The 20000-nt window shown below is 40.4% G+C and overlaps 1 pseudogene across 1 annotated transcript in view; it reads right to left on the reverse strand.

The window, feature by feature from the left end:
* LOC144970505 (inverted formin-2-like) overlaps positions 1-17817 on the reverse strand; it is a 67227-nt pseudogene extending 49410 nt beyond the window's left edge. Inside the window, exon 1 of the transcript XR_013644970.1 lies at positions 17689-17817. The product of XR_013644970.1 is annotated as an inverted formin-2-like (transcript). The remainder of the gene's footprint in view (positions 1-17688) is intronic.
* Between the last annotated feature and the right edge of the window lie 2183 nt (positions 17818-20000).

The raw sequence follows: 20000 nt of genomic DNA on the forward strand, positions 1-20000 counted from the left end.
CAAGGCCTCACAAAGTAGCAGGAAGTCGAAATCCACCTTCTAGGTATGAACCAAAGACCATACCTCACTGTGTCACTTTATCCTCAAGTATCCAATTATGAATTATTAAAAAAAATATGTCACCACTGTGATGCCCTGTGGAGAAGAATTAATGAAGCAGAGAAGTGATACGACATGGAACGAGATAAAAATAGTTAGCTCAGGATAGTGAAAGACGGAAACTATTTGTCTCAACAAGAGATGAAGTGAGTAGGAAAGTGCCAGAAGACAATAGAGAATATACAATTTTTTCGCGGCGGTGATGGGGGTTTGAACCCGCAACCTTACTGGTACGACAACTCCGCCTAGCCGGTGAGAGCGTGACTCTACCGTATGAGCTATCCACGATACCGGAGCAAACTATTTGTTTGTGGCCTGTACACTGACCCAGGGTGAAAAAGACTGATGATGATGAGTGATGCTCTGGAGAGAAAAATAAAGGGAGAGAAGGTGACTTATATAAAAGAGGACAATGGTACAATGAAAATAACGTTTTGGCCTTTGGTTCTCCCCAGTTTTCACTCAGTTAATGAAGAGAAAGAGAGAGAGAGAGAGAGAGAGAGAGAGAGAGAGAGAGAGAGAGAGAGAGAGAGAGAGAGAGAGAGAGAGAGAGAGAGAAAGAGAGAGAGAGAGAAAGAGAGAGAGAGAGAGAGAGAGAGAGAGAGAGAGAGAGAGAGAGATGAAAATGTTATATATATATATACATTGTGCGAGGTCGGATCGTTGTTTACTTTCCATTATCCCCTTTTTATATGAGTCGCATTTCCTTCCTTTATTTTTCTCTCGGGACCTTCCGATCCGAAAGCGAGTGTCATACCACAAGACCACATAGTCGCACAGTTAGTAGCGTTTTCTATGGGAAATATGTACAAAATATTTTATTTCTACTGATTTTGACTAGATTCTCGGCATGTGGTCCACCCGACGTTCACATATCTATACGCAGGCCCGAAAACAGAATATGGACTTGATTTAACATTGTTGTAATGGACAATATTTTGCGTTGGTTTGAGTGTAATTCCATTACAACATTGACCCCAATAAATAACAATGTGAAATTGAATGTAAGCTTCTATTTAAAATTCAAAAACTGATAAAATGGACTATTCGGGTTTCCCCTTTATAATAAAACAGGATGAATGAGACAGTACAGACGAATGAGATAATGTGGTAGTGGCGTTGTTAAGATGAATAAATTTAAAAACATTGATGGACAGGAAAATCCAATTTCACATTGTTATTTATTTCTTCGAGCTTCGAGCAGCAACATTTACATTACCCAACATTGACCCCCCATAACATTTTGGTTATCAGACCCGCAAATAACTACACGTTGGATTCACTACTAAAACAGTGTATACCGATACGAGGTAGAGATGATGCAGTAACATGTCTAACACTATTAACTTTCTCAATATAGCGAATCATTATATTATTTATTATCGACTTAAAAAATCTCAAGATATTGATTAGATTTAAAAAAAAAAAAAAAAAAAGAAGGAATATTTCAAGGGAAGTAACCGTGAATCGTCATGTTTTCACAATGATTAATCATGTATTATTTCCCTTTAAATTTCAAATAATAATTTGCTCAACATAACACATAGACTTTCTAGTTTAGCCATATTAAATCACGGGCCAAATTAATGTAGTATCTGACTGATGTAGAAGGTAAATAATTTGTAAACCGGTTGATGTAGTATTACCGACTTGTTACACATATATGCAGGTCTGACGTCCGAACGCAGTTATAGGCCTAGTTTAACATTGTTGCAATGGACAATATTTTGCGTAATTTTTTTTTTTTTTTTTTTTTTTTAGATTTCCATTGCAACAATGACGCCATAATGATATCAGTTAACAATCTACATATAAGTGCGGCTATGTGGTCTAGTGGTATGACACTCGCTTTCGGATCGGAAGGTCCTTGGTTCGAGCCTCGCGCTCGGCGCATAGTTGAGTCCTTGGAAAGGCTCTTTACTCACATTCTCTCACCGTACTCAGGTGTTAAATGAGTACCTGGCCGTTAACAGCGTTGTCTATGTCCGAAAAATTGTAATATCGTCTACCAGGCGGTATGTCCCGTCCTACACGTTAAATGTAGCTGTTGGCCAGAGACCCCTTGTAAAGCGCTTTGAGCACATTTAGTGGATATTGCGCTATATCAAGCTCAATTTTTAATTGCACGAGTAGTCGAGTAGTACACAAAATGAATTTTCACTCCTGACCTGAAGTGGGACTTTGTGTCGCCTAAAAATTGGCATACTAAAATCCCAACGGATTTCTTCCATTCTTAAAAAAAGAATAATATAATTCCCGTTATTATTTTTCTCTAGGGTCTAATCCAAGGGAACACTGGAATAACCCAGGCGTCAGCCACAGTACAGCGAGGCGAGGTGACTTGCTCAAGACCACACAGCGAAGTGGCGGGTGTTCGAACTTTGATACCTTCCATGTGCGAAGCAAAGACCGTACCGCTGAGCCACACTGCCCCCATTAGTATCATCAACAGATTCCTACATCTTTTTAAAATCTGTTTTAGCTCATTCAAAATTTGTAATCCCTAAATGATCACCAAATTTTAGAGCAAAAGCAACTGTCTAATTTGAATTCAATCAACACCAATGACGTCTTATGTCGATTTTTATAGAAAGTATGCAGATGACGTCACTCAGGCCTTTGTTATTGTTTTTGCCATCCGCGTTTGTGAGTTGTTCTCACTAAACTGTACTAACCAGACTATAAAAGTTCATGTTTACACAGAGTTTGTGTGTTGGTCCGTTATACTTCTGGATGGCAATGTTGTGAACTCCTTGGCCAAGCGCATTCTATCTATATAGGTCTAATAATAATTTGATTACTTTGGACAAAATGGGTGATTCATGTTGACATCAGACATCTTGTATGATGGATTATCTATATTCCTTTATGGAATCCTAGGCGGTGGTATCTTATGGGGGCCGTGTATAGCTCATACAGTAGAGTCACGATCACTAGGCCAGGCGGAGTTGTCGTACCAGTAAGGTACCAGGTTCGAGCCCACATCGCCGCCGCGAAGTTTTTATTCTCTTTTGTCTTCTGGCACTTTCCTACTCACTTCATTTCTTGCTGGTATCTTATGGTACTTTTGTGAAAGGGCGTAAAAATATTTTGATTGCATTGTTGTTTTAATGACTGAGGTGTCTGTTTTAAGGTGTCCAACCACACAATCACATTATGCTACTAAATTAGGTCTTTGCATTGTCCGTGGTTGCCGGAATAAATGACAACCCCCCCCCCCCCCCCCCAACCCCAGTTTTTTAGTTGGAAGGAGTCAAGAATGATGTCAAATGTAAGATTTTTGCCCAACGTACATTTTGTCAACCATTGAGCTTTTGAGCGTTTATTGAGATTTTATATAGCGCAATATCCACTAAATGTGCTCAAAGCGCTTTACAAGAGCCAACAGCAACACGTCACATATATAGCGAGACATGACGCCTATTAGGCGATATTACAATTTTTTCTCGACAGAGACAACGCTGTTAACGGTCAGGTACTCTTCTCTTTAAATCTGAGTACGGTGAGAGAATGTGAGTAAAGAGCCTTTTCCAAAGACTCAACTATGCGCCGAGAGAGGCTCGAACCCAGGACCTTCATACCACTAGACCACATAGCTGGATGAGGGTCATTTGAATCTATTGATACTTGAAGGATGATTTTTCTGACCAAAATCCTAGATACGTGCCTTTCCAGGGTATCTACGACAGAAGTGGATTCAATAGTCTGATGTCACGTCGCCCAGCAAGGCAGCCATCGTCGTTCTAAACAAAGACAATCGGTACTTTTTATTCTTCATGCTGGCTAGAACTTTTCATATGTCTTGTGATCTGAATGTGTAAAAGTCAAAACATGATCAGATTTATGTTTTTTTTTCTCCTTTGGATACGCTTTTATGCTCATCGGAGAGATATTTCATAAGAACGTCCGCCATTGTTCCGACAATTTAGAGCCAGTTACTAATTACCATGCGTCATTACGAGGGAAGTGACGTTGCGACTGTTGAAGCGAATTGTGCTGGTATCTTTTTGTTGATTTTGGATAATCGTTTTAGGATCACTAGTCAGAAACCCCTGAATGATAATTAAATCCAATTATTAACCCCATGTGAAAAAACGTGGAGAATCATTCAAAACAAACAATGCTGTTTCTGTTACGCTTCAACTACCGACCAGACTACAGCGCTTCTCCGTGGTACCGTCTTTTGCTTCGTACCCGAAAGGTACCGAGTTCGATCACCCGCCGCCGCTGCGCTGTGTGGCCTTGAGCAAGTCATATTTACCCTATCTTTAATAATTTGCGGCGCTACACTGCGGCGAACGCCTGGTTATTCCAGACTAATGTGCTAGCCAAAGGATAGCAAGCAATTTTTATTGTCCGTTTCACGCTATAGAAACCGGGATAAACTACGGCTCCATGGGCCTAATAATGGCCTCGAAGGAGTACTCTGGAAAAAACACGTATTTACAATTTTGGCCAGGAAACTCTTCCTTCGAATATTATATAGATAAATAAAAGATTAAAATAAATAGATTACCATTCATTCATTCCATGTGGGAAATTTGTCTCTAGGGTCTAATTCAACGCGTGAGGCGAAATGGAGCGCTGCAAATTGAACTAGGATGTGGTGACTTGCTCAAGACCACACAGCGCAGCTACGGATGATCGAACTCCGTGCAGCTAAACCACGCATCCTCACCCCCCTTAAAAAAGATCATAAATGAATAATATAGATCGATTAGAATGAGATCTCATTTTGTCAAAAAGCTTTCAAACCTGAGACTTTGCTAAGATGAGGGTCACTTTATTCGATCGAAATTTGAAGGACGAGTTTTTTGGCCAAAATTTTATATAACTTGTTATTTTTCCAGAGTCCTGTAGTATTGGATTTATAGGCTATGCGGTCTTGTGGTATAACACTCACTTTCGGATCAGAAGGTCCTGGGTTCGAGCTTCGCTCGGCGCATAGTTATGTCCTTGGAAAAGGCTCTTTACTCACATTCTCTCAGGTGTAAAATGAGTACCTGGCCGTTAACAGCGTTGACTATGTATGAAAAAAAATCGTAATATCGCCTAATATGCGTCATGTCTTGTTCCACATGTTATGTGTTGCTGTTTGTCAGGGGCTCCTTGTAAAGCGCTTTGAGCACATTTAATCGATATTGTCATATAATATAGGCGTGTACACAAACAGTTTAATTCTGAGAGAAAGACCATTGACGTGCTTAACAGCAAGGCCTACAAGGAATGATAGGGTTGTTTTCAATGTAAAAATAAAAAACATTGAGCTTTTATATAGCGCAAAATCCACTAAACGAGCTCAGACCGCTTTACAAGGAGTCCCTGGTCAACAGCAACACTTAACATTTAGGACAGGACATAACGAATGTTAGGCGATATTTCAATTTTTTTTACAGAGACAATGCTGTTGACGGCCAGGTACTCATTTTACACCTGAGTACGGCGAGAGAATGTGAGTAAAGAGCCTTTCCAAGGACTCAACTATGCGCCGAGCGAGGCTCGAACCCAGGACCCTCCGATCTGAAAACGAGTGTCATACCAAAAGACCGTATAGCCGCACGTATACAAACAAGTTAAAACCTGAGAAAAAGACCATTATTGCCGTGCTTAACAACAAGGCATACTTAGAATATGATTCAATAGTCTGGTGTCACTTCGACCTAAAAACGAGCAGCTTGGTTCTAAACAAAGAAAATCGGTACTTTTTATTCTTCATGCTGACTAGAACTTTTTCACATGTAATGTGATCAGAATGTATAAAAGTCAAAACACGATCAGATTTATAATGTTTTTCTCCTCTGGGGTCTGATTCATGGAGCGGGACTATGACGATAGTCCTAGACTAAATCCGTTGTCTCAGACTAAAAGGCGTTGTAAGATATTCATGAAGCCGGACTACGCGAAGTCTTAGACTAAACGAGGGACTAAACGGGTGAAATTTACACCCGCGATTTAGCAGGTGTAAATATCGTAGTCTGAGACTAAATTTCAAAATCATAATATGTCCTCTACGCTGGGGGAAGTAATTGTACAGCGATTAGAACAAGCTACCCGACAGTTTTTGATTTTATATTTATTTTTATTTATTTATTTATTTATTTATTTATTTATTTTTTGGTTTTGTTTCTTTTCTTTTCTTTACTTTTCTCGAAGATTCGACAATCGCACATACACTCCTCATCTTGCCCATTCAAAACACTCTGCAGGGACTCCTCCTCCCCCCCCCCCCCAACACACAGTTTCATAGTAACTTCCTCCTCCTCCTCCTCCTCCTCCTCCTCCTACTACTACTACTACTACTACTACTACTACTACTACTACTACTACTACTACTGTTGCTGCTGCTACTTTCACTATTATCATTACTCACAACAACAACAACAACAACAACAACAACTACTACTACTACTATTACAACTACTACCATTACTACTACTACTACTACTACTACTACTACTACTACTACTACTACTACTACTACTTGTAGTAGTACTACTACTACTACTACTACTTGTAGTACTACTACTACTACTACTACTACTACTACTACTACTACTACTACTACTACTACTAATACTACTACTACTACTACTACTACTACTAATACTAATACTACTATTACAACTACTACCTCCTCCTCCTCCTCCTCCTCCTCCTCCTCCTACTACTACTACTACTACTACTACTACTACTACTACTACTACTACTACTGTTGCTGCTGCTACTTTCACTATTATCATTACTCACAACAACAACAACAACAACAACAACAACAACAACAACTACTACTACTATTACAACTACTACCATTACTACTACTACTACTACTACTACTACTACACTACTACTACTACTTCTAGTACTACTACTACTACTACTACTACTACTACTACTACTACTATACTACTACTACTACTACTACTACTACTACTACTACTACTACTACTAATACTACTACTACAACTACTACCATTACTACTACTACTACTACTACTACTACTACTACTACTACTACTACTACTACTACTACTACTACTACTACTACTACTACGACTACTATTACATTTCTTTTATGTCTTTTATCGTCCATTATTTTCTAGAAATTTCACGTCTCTCACTGGCCTTATCATTTCTATCACACCGCGCTAACGATTCGTTCACACTCCAACCATCGTTGAGTACAGACGATGCAATTTATACTGCATTTCATCTTATTTGTTTTCAACGTTTATTTGTTTATTGTTGTGCCGACGAAGGGTTTGTACCCGAAATGCCCATTGTCTGTATTGTTTCCACCGATTCCTCTCCATCATCACTCTTTAGTTAGTATTTTCGGGACCCCATGCTTCAGGCAGCGCCCACCGCTCTCAACTTAGAACAATGCTACACCGTGGATAAGAATCATTTAAGTGCCATCGTTATTTATATTTACTAAAAACATTACACACACACACACACATTCTCAAACCATTTTTAACCCCCTTAACTTGTCTCACACTATTTTTATTTGTGGGGAAAAAACAACAACAAAACAAAACAAAAACCAAAACGATCAAAACAAACACGAAGAAGAAATAGATATGATTGATTTCTGTGCCACTTCGTATGACGCATGCGCAGCTGGAAAAGTAACACATTTCTATGACGTGTTGTGGTACGTTTCCGAGGAATCCCCAGTTAAAAATAGATTGACCTCTGTAGTCTGAGACTTCGCAAGCGTAGTCAGAGACTTGATAGTCAGGGACGAAGTCTGACTCCATGAATAGCTTACTTTCCGTAGTCTCTGACTTCCCAAAGTCTTAGACTACAAAGTCTCAGACTTTGCTATAGTCTGAGACTACCATAGTCCCGCTCCATGTATCAGACCCCAGGATACACTTTTATGCTCGTCGGAGACGTATTTCATAAGGGCGTTTGCCATTGTTCCGATAGCTTAGAACCGGTTACTATCTGTGATAATGAGGAAGTGTGACGTCACGACTGTTGAAGTCTATTACACGGTTCTTTTGAATGCATTGATTGGGGTGTGTTTGCTGATACGTGGTGCAACGTGAATGGTTTGAATAAATCGTCTTTCCACAGAAAAATCTTTGTGTATATCAGATTATATTGAGTTTTGTGTGCAGAAGGTATCTATGTGAAAAGAAAGAAATATTGGTATTTGCTAACAACAAACACTGGGTCACAAAAAGAACGAAATTACATTTGAATGAAAAGAAATATTTATGAACCAAGGGAGATAAGAAAGCTTTGAAAACGAAGCAAGAGGAAATAAAGAAAGAACAGTGGCGTGGGGCCATTGGATCGAATGGTGCCAGGCACCGTACAAATCATTTAAAAATCATTAACAGCATAATTGAATTAAAAATACAACTGAGAAATCTTAACTCCACTGTCTTTCGCCAACTCGCCAACAACATACTGCCTTTTTAGTCTCCACTCTATTCAAGATTCCGAATCACGGACTGCGCCGACTCGTGCCCCCTCGTGGATCTTTACCTTGCAGTTGGTGAGGGGGCTTGAGGCACACGGGAGGGCAAAGGTGTAAATCCCGGTCGACCGTCACGAGACCATCCCGGGTATCGAGCCAACGAGCCACATGAGCTGCTCGCCCCGGTGTGTGACTAAATTTGATCCAAACCCGGTGCCCGAATAGCAGCCCTATCCCGGGCGCCACACTATTGTCCTTATGTCGAGTCCCAACCAGTCCCGTCAATGGCGAAGCGGTCTGCCGCCTAGCCAAATAATACCGCGTTCGTGTCGCCCGGGTCGTCGGCACGTCCGAGAAAAAAGCAAACGTCCCATGCATCAATCGATCCGCGGCCTGCCGATTGGAAAATGCGACGGCGGGGATGGCGAACTGACGCGTATATTGTCCCTGAACGTCGAGAGCCAGAGTATGGCAAAAAATGAGCTTTTATCAAAGCTATTGGCCGTTCATTGCGTTGATATCCTCCTTTTACAGGAGACCCACCTTTATTCAGGCGCGCAATCTTCCCGATTCCAGATCCCAGGCTATACGGTGGTCCAACGAGAGGACACTTCGAGGCTCAAAGGAGGGGTTAGCGTTTACGCTAAAGAGCCATCGAAGGTAAGGGTCATTGAGAGCGTAACGGACAGCAATGGGGTGAACCGAATTTCCGTGGAAGTAGGTGGACTGTGTTTGCATAATATTTACAAACCACCTAGAGCGACTTGGACTACACCACCGGTACCGGTGGTCAGCCACCCTTCCATCTGTCTGGGAGACTTTAATGGCCACCATCACGAATGGGGCTACCGAGACTGCAACGAGGCAGGAAGACAACTCCGCTCATGGATGGACTGTAATGATCTACACCTAGTGTACGATCCTACAGCCAAGGGTACCTTCCGGGTACCCGCCATAAGAAGGAGTACACTCCAGACCTCACCCTCGTAACGAAAAGCGCGAACGGTGAACCGCTGCAGGTGAAGCGGACAGTCCTCGGGGACTTTCCGCATAGCCAGCACAGGCCGGTTCTTGTCACAGCTGGGGTGACAATACCGAGGTAGCAGTCTCTCCCACTTTGCAGATGGAATTTCAGGAAGGCTGACTGGGAGGAATTCAGTTCCTATATCGAGCAGGTCTGCCCTGCCATTCCTCCCAAGTCCAAGAATATAACCAGATTTAGTAGGCTACTGGTTAAGAGCGCTCAACGCTCTATTCCACGGGGCAAGCGGAAATTCTACACCCCTTGCTGGACAGCAGAGTCGGAAGAGCTGTACCGAGAGTACCAGCAGACCCAGTCCCAGGACACAGCCGATAGACTACTTCAGTCTCTGGCAAAGGGAAGGAAGCAACGGTGGCAGGAGACCGTGGAAAGTCTCTACTTTACACACTCCAGCCGCCACGCTTGGCGTTTGATAAAGAAATTGGACCCAGATCGGAATTTCGCGAAGGCTGCACCGGAATGCGAGGCAGACACAATTGCCAAGAATATTAAGAACCGTAGTAAGCGGGTCCCTAATCAGGCTTTTGAGCGCGGTGTCCGCAAGGCGTACCGAACGATTTTGGACTCGCTACCTGCGGAGGAGTCGGACTGGACGGCCCCGTTCAGTCCCCGAGAAGTGGGTGCAGCCATTAGCGAAGTAAAGAACGGCAAAGCAGCAGGGATAGATGGTGTATATCCCGATATGGTGACGCATCTGGGCCCCAGGGCACGGGCCTGGCTAGCAGAGGCAATGTCTGACGTCCTTGCAAAAGGAAAGCTTCCACAAGTGTGGAAGCACGCGAAGATAGTTGCCATCCTGAAGCCAGGGAAGCCGGCGAAGGAGGCAGACAGTTACAGACCCATATCGCTGCTGAGCTGTCTTTACAAATTGTTGGAGCGTGTTCTATTAAACCGATGGGGCCGGTCCTAGACGCTGCCCTGCCACCAGAGCAGGCAGGCTTCAGGGAAGGGAGGTGCACCACGGAGCAGGTCATTGCCCTTACAGAGCATATTGAGCACGGGTTCGAGAGAAAACAGCAAACAGGTGCTGTGTTTATAGACCTATCAGCGGCGTACGATACGGTCTGGTGCGATGGGTTAATGCTCAAACTTGCAAAAATCATAAGGTGCAAAAAGACCTTGAAGTTGTTCTCTTCGATCTTAGGGGAAAGGCAATTCCACGTCGCGCTGGGAGACGTCACGAGCAAAGTAAGGAAATTGAAGAATGGGGTCCCTCAGGGGTCGGTACTTGCGCCAATGTTGTTTAACGTTTACATTAGCGATATGCCGAACACTTCCTCCCTGAGGCTGGGATACGCAGACGACTGGGCACTCGTTACTCAGAGTAAAGTGTGGACCCGTCTCGAGAGCGTACTCAGCGAGGACGTCACCAGACTCAAATCCTACTTTGACAAGTGGTACCTGAAGATGAACACTTCAAAAACCGTGGCCACTGCATTTCACTTATGCAGTGGTTGGCACACCCGTAAACTGAATGTCATAGTCGGGGACCAGCCACTCCCATATGAGCCGCGTCCAAAATATTTAGGGGTGACGTTGGATCGCAGCCTTACCTATCGGGTTCATCTCGAAGGGGTTGCCCGGAAGATAGAGAAGCGGAATAGTCTTCTGAGGAAGCTGGCGGGATCGACTTGGGGCGCTAGCCAAGCGCTCCTAAGAACATCCGCCCTGGCACTATGCTATTCCACCGCGGAGTATTGCGCTCCAGTGTGGGGTAGAAGCAGAAACGTTGAGAAGGTGGATGTAAAACTTCGCAAGTCGATGCACATAGTGTCGGGAACGCTAGCAACAACCCCTAGAGAATGGGGCCCGGTAATGGCAGCGATCCAGCCCCCCGATGTCCGGAGGGAGACCATTACGGGAAACTGGCTGAGTAAGATCAAAGAGAGAGGGAATGGGGATACCCCTCTCATGCGCATAATGAACGGTGCCCCCGTTTCGAGCCGAAATAAGTCCCGGCAACCCTTGTACGCAGAATCCCTGACTACGGACAGAGCTGCACATACGAGATGGAAGTCGGTTTGGACGAATTCAATCCCTCGTGGGGGCGGGGACCTACACTCCTCTAAGCTTGGTGAGAAGTTGCCAGGCTTTGATACCAGTAAGAGGAGACACTGGGTAGCTGCGAATCGGCTTCGGTCGAGGAGCTGCCTAACGGCCGGTGCGTTACATCAGTGGGGTCTAACTTCCTGTCCTTTATGTCCACGCTGTGGGCAAGAACCCGAAACGGCAGAGCATCTAGTCGAAAGGTGTGTTGTGACGATGCTACCGGGCGGGTTCGCGACGGTGCACGAATGCGGACCGGACTTTGCTGATTGGGTCGATCGTCATAACATAATAGTGTGAACCATAAGAAGCTGCTGCCGACTCGTGTGTTGGTGACATCACTGCGCGAAGTAGTGACTAAATCAAACACCGTGGTGCAAAGCAATCCAAGCTCCAGTTAATGCTCTATCCATTAGTATCGCTACAGCTGATTGAGCGAGAAACTGGGTCGAATTATCTCATCTCATGTAGTTCCATATCTGAAGCAGACGTCGGAGGTCATCTTCCGCCAAGCTGATCTATCTCTTGCCAATTCTATTAAAGCAGCGCCACCTTTCTCAGCTTCATCTGTCCAAGTTCTTATCCCTTTCAAATACGTTATTCTTTGTCTTCCTCTTATTCTTTTTCCATTCATCTTTCCAATCAAGGCGAGTACTTCAAAACCAGGGTGGCGGATAGTGTGTCCTAAAAATTCCATTTGGCGTTTGATGATTTTTGTTATCAGTGATCTTTTTCTGTTTGCCATTTCTAAAATTTCTTCATTTCTTTTCCTTTCCATCCATGACACCCTCATCATTCTTCTGTAAAACCACATTTCCACTGCCTCCAGTCTTTTAACCATGGTCTTGTTTATGGTCCAGCTCTCACAACCATATAGCAGCACAGACAGTACATAGCAATCCAGGACTTTGATTTTTGTTTTCATGCTAATATTCCTGTTTTTCATAATTGTATGCAGCTGGTTGAATGCATTCTTCGCCATACCTATTCTTTTCTTTATTTCACAATCTGATTTTCCATTGGATGTTACATTGAAGCCTAAATATTTGAAACATTCAACTTGTTGTATTGTTTGTCCTCTGCTTGTTATTACACAGGCTGGTGGGTTATTATTTTTAGATACCGTCATACATTCTGTTTTAGATATATTCAGTTCCAGTCCCATATTTTCACTACTCCTGACTACAACATTCAGTAATTCTTGTAGTTCATGTTCAGATTCTGCCAGTAAAACCGTATCATCTGCATACCTCAGATTTGTTACATTCTTTCCTCCAATACACACCCCCTTCTTATGTTCGATATCTCTTAATATCATTTCACTATAGAGGTTGAATAAATCTGGAGACAAAACACACCCCTGCCTAACTCCTCTTCTAATAGGTGTAAAACTGCTTAGCTCGTTGTCAACACGCATTGCTGCTTCTTGTTCCCAGTACAAATTCCGTAATATTCTTAAATCTTTACCATCAATGTCCAAAGATGATAGAATTTTGAATAGTTTTTCGTGTTGTACTTTATCAAAGGCTTTTGAATAGTCGATGAAACACATATACAGATCTTTATTTACTTCAATACATCTTTCCATCAGCATTGATAATGTGAATATTCCATTTCTGGTACCCTTGTCCTCAACAAAACCAAATTGCATCTCCCCAATTTCAGGTCGTATTTTATTTCTTATTCTTAGTAAAATTATCTTCAAAAGAATTTTTGTGAGGTGGCTCATTAGGCTAATAGTTCTGTGTTGTTCACAATCAACTGCCCCTGGCTTTTTTGGTAATGCTATAAAAATGGATCGAATTATACTATCTTCAAATAGCGGAAAAACCCCTCGACTTGTGCCAGGATCTGAGAGCTCCACCGTTGGATGGGGGGATGCGCCAAATTAGGGTAACTTCGGCCATCCAAAATATTACATTAACTGTCAAAAAACACTGATCATTGTCAAGTTTATTTGTAAGCAGCAAAGAAAGACAACATAAAACTTAAAAATATGACATATCAACCCCCCCCCCCACCCCCAACTCTTTTTCACGATTATTGAATAAAGTAATTCTTTGCAACGAAGCATTGTGGACGAATTTACCAACATTTTTCTTGCTTGTAGTGCCGAGTTGATGGTTACGTGTGTATGAGTGTTTATTTGTGTGTGTGTGTGTGTGTGTGTGTGTGTTTGTTTGTGCGTGTGTATTTGTGTGAGTCAGAGAAAGAAAGCGAAGATTGTCAACAGTTAATTGAGCATTTATATAGCGCAATATCCACTTAACGTGCTCAATGCGCTTTACAAGGGGTCCCTGGTCAACAGGAACATTTAACATGTAGGACGAGACATGACGCCTGTCAGGCGATATTACCATTTTTCGGACAAAGACAACGCTGTTAACGGCCAGGTACTCATTTTACACCTGAGTACGGTGAGAGAATGTGAGTAAAGAGTCTTTTCCAAGGACTCAACTATGCGCCGAGCGAGGCTCGAACCCAGGACCTTCCGATCCGAAAGCGAGTGTCATACCACTAAACCACATAGCCGCACAGTTATACTTTGGTGTGTTTTTAGATTTTTAAAGTACTTAAGTGGAGTGATTTTTTCTTTGTGATGCTTTAAGATCTGAATCTACCTTTTATTTGTGCAATCATTAATCGTAGTCCACTGATTTCCATTATTTGAGATATACTTTGAAGTTTTGTTTTGTTAAACAATGAATCAAGTTGACTCTTTACTTCACCGGCCGTTTGGGAGATTGACACTAGATGACAAATTAGAAATAAAAAGACTAGTTCCTCACCAACCAACTGATTTTGAATTAACACAGGTGTGGAAATCTCGAAAACGCTCTTTTTCAGTGACATGGTATGACAGGCATGAATGGCTCACAGTTAGTTTAGAAAAAAAAAAACGTTTCTTTTGTTTTTATTGTCTACTTTTTACAGATACAACAAACACTGACAAATCATGGACATCTATAGGCTATAGTGACCTTAACCACTTCCATCGTAATTTTTAACCTCCTGAACGTTGTTTTAGCACCCTTAAAAGAGTGAAAAATTTCTTGCGAAATTCAATGAAACACAGAGAGGTTAAATTCGATAATGATTTTGTCAATTCACAAAGCTGAAATAGATGCCATTCCAAATTTCAATAACCACATTATAAAAAGATTTGCAGAGATGAAACATCGCCGAGCAGATTTTCTTTACAAGTACTAAAAGTAAGTAATTTCTGTCATAGGTTTTTTTTTTCTCTTTTGATTTACATTTATCACATATTGACTGCATTATCGACCAAAACCAATCCTTTAAATGGTGGACAAAGAATAATTACAAAGACCTTTTCATACGGGACTTGTATCTCAGTGTTGTGGCTTGATGTTTTCATGAATTATTTGATTTTGTGAGTTTTGTCCACTCGTAGAAACCATCGACCCTCCCCCCACCCTTCCAAAAAAGAGAGTTTTTAACATGTGCTCTCTCCCCTTAACCGTGCTCACTGTTTTAGAATTTTTTTTCTTCTTCTAATCATGGCACCACCATACGCCGTCAATACGCCACGCCGCTGAGAAAGAAATAAAGAAATGCAAGGCTAATAAGTCAACATTAGAGGATGATAACATATAGGAATATTAAAATTTAAAAACAAATTAAAATTCCCTTTATTAATCCAATAGGCGAAATTTGTCTCTAGTGTCTATTCCAAGGCAAGACTGGAATAACCTAGGCGTCAGCCTCAGTGCAGCACCGCAAATAAAGCTAAGGCGAGGTGACTTGCTCAAGGCCACCAGCGCAGCGGCGGGTGATCGAACTCGGTACCTTTCGGGTACGAAGCAAAGACTGTACCGATGAGCCACGCTGTTAAGGATACATCGAGGGGAATGAAGACGATCGTCAACCATAACAACAATAAAAGGAAATCCAACTCATTGAGTGACGTTGACGTCACTGAATTAAGTTTTACGCACGTTTCAATGATGGTAATTTTGAAAATGAAATTAAAGAAATTAGATCAAGATTATTAACCCTCTCCTTACATGCCATTTTCAGAATTTTCCCCAAAACTTCCCACCCAACTAACACAAAAATATATTTTAATCACTCAGACAAAATAGCAGTAAAGTTCTTGCGATACATAAGTTAAAACATGCTCTACAACACACTAGGGGTCTATATTCATTTTTTAAAAATTGTATAATGTACAAAAGTAATTTGAATAAAAAAAAAGTTGATTGTATCGTATCGAATGTGACGATTTTCCTATAGTTGGTAAGGAGAGGGTAAACCGACGTGGCAGAAGAGGATGAGATTGTGTTTGATGAATGGCAAATGAGGAGAGAAAGCGTGTGGGCGAGACGGCATTGGAGGCAAGTTATTGAAAGTGTGTGCCGAGCAATTGTGTTTTATTTTTACCTCTATGTTTAATATGTCTATGCAGCAATCCTTGGGGTCCCGATAGCTCAGTTGGTAGATCATTCACTTCGCACGCAAACTGATCAAGATCGATCCCGATCATCATCATCATCATTATTGTTTATTATTATTATTATTATTATTATTTACTACTACTACTACTACTACTACTACTACTACTATTATTATTATTATTATTATTATTATTATTATTATTATTATTATTATTATTATTATTATTATTATTATTATTATCATCATTATTATTGTACATTTTAAGTTTTGCTGTTGGCAAGGTACTCACGGAAGAACGCTTTGAGCATGTTTATTCGGAGCTGCCTATTTGAAATTTCAAAAATTCGTAGTTTCCAAGGGGAAAAAAAGAAAAAAAAATCACTTTAACTAGCTTTAGAAATCAACCATTTCTTATCAGACTGGTCCAAAAATTCCCCAAAGTCCTGAATATAGGTTCTGAGAAGCCAGTCTTTCGTTCTCGACATGATTTATTGAGTCAAAAAGTCCTATGCAGCTCTTTAGCTGGAGTCAAAAATTCGTATTTCTACGAATTTTTCATAGTACCAGGCAGGTCTGTTTATTACGCTGAGTCCAGTAATATGTGTAAATCCCTATCCAAAATCCAGCGCTTTATCCAAACATAGACTCTAAGAGCTAAACATCAAAGTGACAATTTAGGGAGCAGGCACTGTTGTGAGATATCATCATGATGACTAATACACATGAAAACCAAAAGACAAATATATTTTAATTCATCTTTACCATCAGCAATACGAAACTTTAGGATGATATTTACTACATGACATTTGAAAGATACTATATTCGCTCTAAAATATATTTATTTATGCATGTTTACATAGTGCTATGTCTAAATTATTTATTATCTATTTACATATTCAAATGCCATGCTTTATTTTTAGTTTTTATCAGCCTGTGTTGGCTATGTGCAATCATTCCCAATTTATTTTCAAAATTCTATTTACATTACAAAACCATTATAAAAGTTTGTTTTTATAATTAGTTTCGTATTATCATCAATTAGTTCTCTCCAAAATCTATTAATCTATGCATGTTTACATGGTGCTATATCTACATTATTTGTTGTTTGTTTGTACATTCAAATGCCATGCTTTATTTTTACTTTTTTTATCAGCCTGTGTTGGCTATGTGCAATCCTTCACAATCTATTTTCGAAATTCTATTTACATTACAAAACCATTATAAAAGTTTGTTTTTATAATTAGTTTCGTATTATCATCAATTAGTTCTCTCCAAAATCTATTTATTTATGCATGTTTACATGGGGCTACATCTACATTATTTATATATTTATACATTCAAATTTAGTTTTTATCAACGGGTTGGCTATGTTCAATCCTTCACAATCTATTTTCAAATACCTAGTTACATTACAAATCCATTATTACAACTCTACTCTACTTTCATGTCCAATTTTTATAGCATTGCTTGTAACTGCTGTATATTTTATTTGTATTTAATTTTATTTTGCTTTTAATTAGCTTCGTATTTTCATCAATTAGTTCATGACAGTGTATAAATCTGTGCTTATACTCGTATAACGATGAATGATGTGTAACATTATGATAATTTCCATTCAGGATCAATAAAGTATATCTTATCTTATGATTACCTTTTTCGCCCTTGGCCAGGGTAGAGGCCACAGACAAACAGATTCCATCCTTCTCTATCCTGAGCTAACTATTTTTTTAAATCTCGTTCCATGTCTTATCACTTCTCTGTATATCAGCTTCTTTAACTCTTATCCATGTTCCTCGTGGCGTTCCCTTTGATCCTCTGCCCTGAGGGTTACAGTCCAATACTTCCTTTGTTATAGTAGAGTCATTCTTTCGTTGTGAGATATAGATGTGAAAAAAATGTGCTTGAATGTCCCGGACAAGGCAGATAAAAAAATACAAGACAAAATATATCTCAAAAATTCCTCTGCCTCGACTGGGCATCGAACCCCAAATCTCCTGCTTACCATTCAGACGTTCAACCATTACACCACAGAGGGTACTTGATAGATGGGATGCTTTAATGTCTGTATTTTATTCGGCCATATGGTCTTGTGGTATTACACTCGCTGTCGGATCCGAAGGTTCTGGGTTCGAGCCTCGCTCGGCGCATAGTTGAGTCCTTGAAAATGGCTCTTTACTCACATTCTCTCACCGTACTCCGGTGTAAAATGAGTGTCTGGCCGTTAACAGCGTTGTCTCTGTCGGTAAAAAAAAAAAAGATGTAATATCACCTAACAGGCGTCATGTCTCGTTCTATATGTTACGTGTTGGTGTTGGTCAGGGATTCCTTGTAAAGCGCTTTGAGCATGTTTAGTAGATATTGCTCTGTATAAATTCTCTATGTTTAAAAAAAAAAATTCTCACAAGGAAAAGCCTTCAATGTGAAAGCTCGCTGCAGATGCAGCACAAAACATCAACACTTGAGAGGACGAGAACGAAGATATAATGTGTGAGTTAGCTCCATTTTTATTTTGAAAATATCAAAGGTCTGAGGTTTCTTTTTTTTTCTCCCCCCCCCCCCCCCCCTTTAAAAAAAACAAACAACAACTCAGGAATGAGAGGCACCCGATGTTTGAAGTCACTTTGCCAGTTTATTTTATCTTCTTCTTATATATAGATACATACACCGTGGCCTTCGTAAAGTTACAGCCTGACACTGATCAAAAAATGACGTCAAAATGCCAGTCTTTTGCCACAAAAACAAAAAAACAAAACGGGAGTTGTATTAATTAACTTGTTTCCATGTGCATTACTAACGACAACTCATTAGACGATACAAAAACCAAATAATGACGTCAATCTGCGAGTCCTTTCGGATTTCAGTGTCAGATTATAACATAACGATGGCGACGCATACACAGTAAATATAGGCATATGGATATTGACCTTAAAGTTATTGGCTTAAAAAAAAGAAGATAAGATACTTTAAAACATATGTTTGAATAAATAAATATGAATGAACTTTATCAATAAAACATAAAATGAAAATATTATTGAATATAAAAATGTATAAACAAGTAAATACAAAACAAAATAACTAACTAACTAACCAACTAACTAACTAACTAACTACCTAACTAACTAAATTAATTAATTAATTAATTTTTTTAAAAACCTTGATTTAATATGACTTAATAGCCCTGGTACAGTCATCGATAGGGGAATTTAGATATTATTGAATACTATCCACTTAGTACCTGCCTATTGATTAATTAAGGGTCATCGCACGGGCCGCAAAACTCATTGTTGATGATAATTTCATTAGTATTATATGATAAGAATGAATATATATTTCTATGGGGGTCCCGATAGCTCAGTTGGTAAAACACTCGCTTCACATGCAAAGGGACCGAGATTGATCCCGAGTGCAGGCGAGATTTTTTCTGACACCCCCAGCCCCACCACATTCCACCCAGCAGTGATTGGGTAGCTGGGTCTGATAGATGGCGGAAAGTACGAGCGTCTCATCTTAAGGATAGAGAACTGAACGAGTGTGTATGAAAGGTGCCAGATATATAAAGCAAGTGAAAAATACGAGATTGGGGATCGAATTTCAGACCTTCTGATTACCGGTCAGACGTGCTACCACTACAAAACAGTGGTTCCCGGTAGTTGGGACAACTTTAATAACTATTTTCTTCACAAGGGTACGCGTTTTACGCTGTGAACCCCTCGCTTGCTCAAATAACAAATACAATGAACACGAGAGGACGAGGACGAAGACATTTTTGAGTTGCTCCATTTTAATTTTTTTGAAAATATTAAATTAAGAAAATAAGGAGAAAATCATTTTTTAAATTTATCCAAAGGATATCAAGCAATTGCTATCCTCCGTTTCACGCTATGGGGACAAAACGGGGACAAAATCGGGCACCAAGAGTGTCAAGGCTCTTAAGGACTACGTAATATATATATATATATATAT

This window comes from Berghia stephanieae, chromosome 4 (genome assembly GCF_034508935.2).
Source record: "Berghia stephanieae isolate SIO BIC M18660-M18661 chromosome 4, UCSD_Bste_1.3, whole genome shotgun sequence".
In the NCBI taxonomy this organism is placed as follows: domain Eukaryota; kingdom Metazoa; phylum Mollusca; class Gastropoda; order Nudibranchia; family Aeolidiidae; genus Berghia; species Berghia stephanieae.